A 6690-nucleotide genomic window follows, 5' to 3' on the forward strand; every position below is an offset into this window, starting at 1 on the left:
ATAAAACTAGAACGACGATAATAACGACGATAATAATAATCATTTTTAATAATAATACAAAAATTCGATGGACTATAACTTCAAATCCGTTCATCGAAATCATTCGATATCTAAATGAAAAGTTCTTAATTTTTCGCTAGCTTTCCAACGACATGCATATCTTATACCTTATCTCAGTCGCATATATAACTAATTCAGGATTCAACATAACCTAACTAAAGGCAATATCAAAAGTACAAACATGCATAATCCTATATACTCGAGCACTAGTCAGGGATACACTATTAGTATGTAAAAGTTAAATTATGAGTACTCACGTATCAATATTGAGATTCAATATTGCAGGAAAGGTACGTAGACGCAACGGAGATGATAAACACTATATTGACCTCACGAGCATACCCATGAACCATACCCAATCACCTCCATAGCTATAACCCATAATTTCCTTAATCCAATCCCACTCGAAAAACAATTTCGAAATCACTCGGACAACACTGTGACGTAATATTTTATGTATACTAATAATATCTTGAAATAATACGGAGTAAATATATATATATATATATATATATATATATATATATATATATATATATATATATATATATATATATATATAAATCGATTGAGAGAGTTTAGAGAAAAATATTTTCAAGTTTCTATGAAATAATGAAACCTATTGAATTCTATTTATAATAGATTTTTGAATTATTAAAGTGAATTATTAAAGTATGAATTATTAAAGTGAATTATTAAAGTATGAATTATTAAAGTTAAAGTAAAGTAAAAATAAAGTAAAGGTAAAGTTTAAGTATAGTAAAAGTATAAAACTATGTACGTATAATACGCGTATAAATATATATAATATTAATTTAAATCGTTATATATATTTAATAAAATAAAATATAAATATCGTTATCTTTATCATACTGGTTAAGTAATGAGTTGTCAAAAGTGGTTTTAGATATTTATAAAAGTTATATACGTTTTAATAATAAAGTTCTTTTTAAACTGAAAACGTTTTTGTACGTTTGAAACTAAATCAAATAAATATAATAATTTTGATTTCCAAAACCAAATATATTTTTAAGAATCATTTTGTTTAAAGGTTAAAATAATGGAAATCGTTATATCATAAAATGCTTTAGAAAAGTAGAATCATATATATTCATAATAGGTTTCAAGTTTTTAAATTACAGTTTGTTGGTGAAGCATGGGATAAAGTTCAAAGGTTAAATAAACGTATGAAATCATCTTAATGAAAAATGTCGAGTTACTTAACTTGTCGATATCCAACATCTAAGTTATTTACACTTCACGTTCTTACTTATAAATCACTTTACCATTTTCCGAATGTTGTCAAAAAGAATAGATTTCTTAAATCACAGTGGACCTCATAACATAGACCCGTAATGATATCATAATGTATCTGATAAATCAATCATTTGATATTATCTTCTAATTCCATCGATAAACATATTGAAACAAATACGTTCATGTAAAGTATTATACGTTTAATACTTTATTAATATTCTCAAGTTATAATATATATATACATATATATACATATTTATTTATATATAACGGTTCGTGAATCATCGGAATTTGGTCGAGGTTATAATGAATGTATGAACACAATTTAAAATTCTTGAGATTTAACTTAACAAACTTTGCTTATCGTGTCAGAATAATATAAAGATAAAGTTTAAATTTGGTTGAAAATTTCCGGGTTATCACAATACCTACCTGTTAAAGAAATTTCGTCCCGAAATTTGAGTGGAAAGGTCGTGAATGATAATAAGTATGTTTTCATGATGCATACAGGCTGAAAATTAGAGTTTTATCATCAGCGAATAATTTGGATAAACAATCCATTTATATGAAGAGTACGAATGAAGCTAACATAGAAGAGTGAAATGAGTAAGTGTAGATTCATCTTATCATTTGACGTAGATATGATTGATTTCCAGATTTGAAGAAAATATTTGTAATAAGATTTGATTCTCCGGTAACAAAAGGAATTAGGATCTGCTTTAAATGCGATCGTCCATTTTAATTGTTCTATCGGAGATTTTCTTATAAATTCAGCTCCTTCGTTTTCTTACAACTCACACCTTTTGTTGATATATTTTATGCAAGTCCCTAGACATCCACCCACGTCCATTGCAGGTACAACAGTTTACAGGCCACCATGATCGTTAGTTATTATCCTATCCATGTTTGTATGTGGTTACAGCAACTACAGAAACGAGATTTGGATGTTTGACTATGTTAGACTTAGTCAGACGTCCGAGTGAAGCCTCACTCGTACGGCTGACAGGCTCATACGCACAGTTGATGCTGAGCTAAGTCACAATTACCACCTAAATGAGAAGACACAAGTGAGTGATCACCCGTACGGCTGATGAAGCCAACTCGTATGTGTGATGGATGAATCGTACGGGTGAGTCAACAGCAGGGGTATATAAAGTCTTATGTTCTTCATTTTAGGTTAAGCCTCTCATTTGTTACACACACTCAGATCTGGTGAGCTCCTCCGATTCTCTCTCAACCCAAATCACCCAGGTGGTGAATAATAGCTCTAGGTGTTGATCTAATCACACTTGATTTAGTTGTGGTATGACTAAATTAATCCAAAAAAGCTTAACCTATTCACTAGAGGGTTTAATTCACTTATTCCGTCATTGTGTGAGTTAAATCTGTTGATTTCTAAGTTCCTAGTCATGTTTCATCACCTTCTATTCTTTCCCCCTCAACTCATATTTTAAAGTATTCATCAATATGCTCCATCCAGTTCTGATTCTCGATATACTTATAACTTTCATATCGGTCATTCTTCTTTTTCATCTACCGTCGAAAGAATCTATTTACTTCTACTATACTCTTGGGTTTATAGTGTTTCTAGTTCTCCCGTGTCTTTATATTGCTATATGCATCGATATATATGGTTTATAATTTTTAGTTTGTCGTTGGGCTTTATATCTTCCCTTATATTTCAAAGTCTCCGTTTCTATCTTCTATAATCATTGTCATCCACAGTTAATGCTCTCTTTTATTTGCTGCAATTTATACCCCAATTTCTATTTCAGAGTTTTGTCCTTTTGTTTCTTCTTCTTGCGATTAAGCACCGCTTGTAATGGTCCAGAATTCACAGATATGAATTTCGGAATGAACATTGTTAATGTTCTAGGAAGGAAATTGTGATGGCACGATCTTGACTTGTCAAATTACTAGAATACCTTGGAAAAGGCCGAATCATCAAGAAATATTTTCTTGATATTTTAGAGGTTAAATAGAATACAAGAGTCGTATAACATGGCACATGATGATGTTATGATCTGTGAATCATCACGTTCCATTTAGAAACTCAGTATGAATTACTGTAATATAATCACGTTGATCAAGTGTCATTATATTATACTAACTCATGCTTCAGTTTCCAACACTACTTCAAAAACATTCATATTTTAAACTCAAAGGTTTATAGAGTATAGGAACTAAACAGTTTTCTTTTTGATGTAATACAGATAGCGCAAAGAGATAAATGATTCCAGATAAGAATAGTTATGGAAATATCTTCAGAAATATGGAGGATATTTATAATAAAAGATACGATGATATCTTAGAATTTCTAATATCAGAGGATGATGAAGAATATTGTCTGTAAGGGTTTAGTGTCAGGAGCAAGGTATTCGTTAATGACTTCAGCAGACACTGAATCATTTGGATTCTTTGAAGGCAGGTTCAGTCTTTGTGATTTGTCCACAGCCTCCTTCATACTTTGCTCAATCCATTTTCCAGTTCTAAAACTTCTCTATTTCTGAGCTTTGTTAATACACTAATCTTTATCATCAAACTTTTTACTGCTAAGGTCGTTACAGTTTTTGTTGCTTCATCAGCATTTCGAGAACTAGTTCGCGGTTCAGAGTGTTTTTCAGAAACTTCACATTCGAAGTATGTAAGCCTTGGAAATAGACGTTATGTATAACTGTTGGCGTCAACATGCTGTGAGATTTCAAAATACTGATTGCTAATTCCCAATGATTCGTATGACAATTCTCGTTACAAGAGGCAGATGAGTAAATGATGAGGTTTCGATAAATATAAAGATTCTTCGGAATGCCCAAGATTAGTGAAGTTGTTGGTAAGTTTATTGCTAATGTGGTGGAATATGAAAGGTTCTCCGGTAACAAAAGGGTAATCACATATATCAAAATTATGATAAGGCTAATCCGAATGAAAAAATCGAAGTTGTCTTGCTGAAGCTGTGATATAATTTGCTACTTTGCAAAGGAATTGCAAGGTTATTTTTTGCTAATAAATGCCAAAAGATCTGACACAGATATGTGTTGAATTATGACTTTGGTTTCGAGAGCTTTTTAAGTACATAACTGTGGGTAATATGTGGTTGCATCATCATCTCGATTGCTCATTATTTGAAGTGTCTTCAGAGATTTTCGAAGGGTTTGAACACAGATTGTAATCGTTTGTATACATTTGATGTTCTAACACACTTTTGAAGTCAAAGTATAGCTTTGAAAGATGTAGGAATCTAAAAGTGATGGTACCGGTTATATCTCAAATAGAATTCCGAGATTTTAAAAGCAGAATATGTAATTGGGTTTGAATGAGTATGGTTGTTTTGATTTCTATAAAAGAATGTATATTATTGTGAAAGTAGGAAGTATAATTGATAATTTGCTTAATCTGATTCGAAGAATGTAACATATTAATTGTGAATTTATATATATCTCTCGGGTATTACCTACCCGTTAAAAAAATTTCACAATTAATATTTTGTACATAAGAATTTTATTACAGTCTTTATGAAAATATATATGTATATATTCTCCTCAGATGTAACATAGATTTTAATGAGTTAATACTAAATTAAACTCATTCGATTTATGGTTGGAACTAGAATTGAATAATTCCTTGAAGGCTTTAGAGGTTACATAAGTATTTCTTCAATAATATTGAAATTATGAATCAATACTTCGTTATTTGTTGAGATGTGATGTTGGTTTTCGTTAAATTCTTGTAAACTTCGCAAAGTACAAATGATGTTATCTGAAAAGTTTCGGTTACATCAATGATGAAGTGTAAAATCAAATATATACGTGATTTATTAGGAATTGGAATTTGTTGAATTGAGACAGAGATTGTAGTTAACGATGGTTAAGTTGTGGGCGAGGGATGTACATTATTACATATTTGTAATATGAATTAACTGAGTAGTTAAGATTCACACACAATAGCTTAGCACGGAAAGATTTATTTTTTTATTTCAAAATATATATATATAAAATATATATATAATTTCTTCAGAGGGAATGAGTTAATTCTTCATAACTTGTTGATACAATATACACGTTATTGATTCGTAATGATGTCCACAGTGATTCTTGAACTGATGGAGTTTGTGATGTTATAGGTGTTGTTGATTCTGATGTTGACTGTACTGACGATGCTGGTGACGTTGACGGTACTGTTGATGCTGTTGGTAAAACAAGTTTAACTTGTTAATCACACACCATTTTTGTCAGGGTTTCTACTCTTCCTTCTATCATTTTGGTTCACTTAACTGATTTATGGTTAGGGCAAGATTAGATACTCTCTAAGACTTTAGAGATTATATAATCGCCGCGGAATGTTTCTCCAATGAAGTTATGAATTAATACTTCGTCAGTTATTGTTGTTGGTACTCCTTGGTATCTATGGTACGTATGACATTGATGCTCGTGGGACAGATTGTGAAGTTGAGGTTTACAACGCGGTTGTTGTTGGAGGTGGTAATGGTACTGTTGGTGTTGATGATGGTGGTACTGGTTATGCTACTGGTGCTGCTGCTGGTGTTTGTAATCTCTGCACCATATTCTCCAAAGCCACTACCCGAGCGCGAAGTTCGTTGACTTCTTCTATTATTCCAGGATGATTGTCGGTCGGAACGAGCGGATAAATAAAATCTAGAATTTGATGTAGTATATAATCGTGACGAGATACCCTGGAAATGAGAGAGAAAATGGTGTCTCGAACAGGTTCTCCGGTAAGTGCTTCAGGTTCTTCGCCAAGAGGGCAATGTGGTGGATGGAAAGGATCACCTTCTTCTTGTTTCCAATGATTGAGGAGGCTACGAACCCATCCCCAATTCATCCAGAATAGGTGATGACTGATTGGTTGATCCATTCCGGTCACACTGCTTTCGGAGCTTGAGTGAGATTCCATTTCGGAATCCGAGTGACTTAAACTGATGACAAATTCCATTTCGTACGATTGGATAAAGGATTTTCGATATAAAATGTTTTTCAGCTATCGGGTGGTATTCTATTTACATAGGATATCTATATATAGAGATAAAAAGATTTCATAGATTACGGAGGAATTTGCGGGATATGTCAGGCAAAGTTTAAAGTAACAGATACGATAAGATAGGGTTTAGCAGATATGCTAAGATATGAATTTTGTCTATACACTACTCATGCAATTAATGTAGCAAGACGTGTCTAGACTAATAATGATAAACAGGTAATTTCCTATGGATGATAAGCAGATGATTTCCGACTAGAAATGATAAGCAAAACTTTTGACATGCAGACACGATCGAAGTCCAGACTCAATAATGCATCCTAACGACTTATCAGTTAGACACACTAATGCAGACCTGGTTCGCTAAGACCACCGCTCTGA

The sequence above is a fragment of the Rutidosis leptorrhynchoides genome, chromosome 2 (assembly GCF_046630445.1).
Source record: "Rutidosis leptorrhynchoides isolate AG116_Rl617_1_P2 chromosome 2, CSIRO_AGI_Rlap_v1, whole genome shotgun sequence".
Classification (NCBI taxonomy): Eukaryota; Viridiplantae; Streptophyta; class Magnoliopsida; order Asterales; family Asteraceae; genus Rutidosis; species Rutidosis leptorrhynchoides.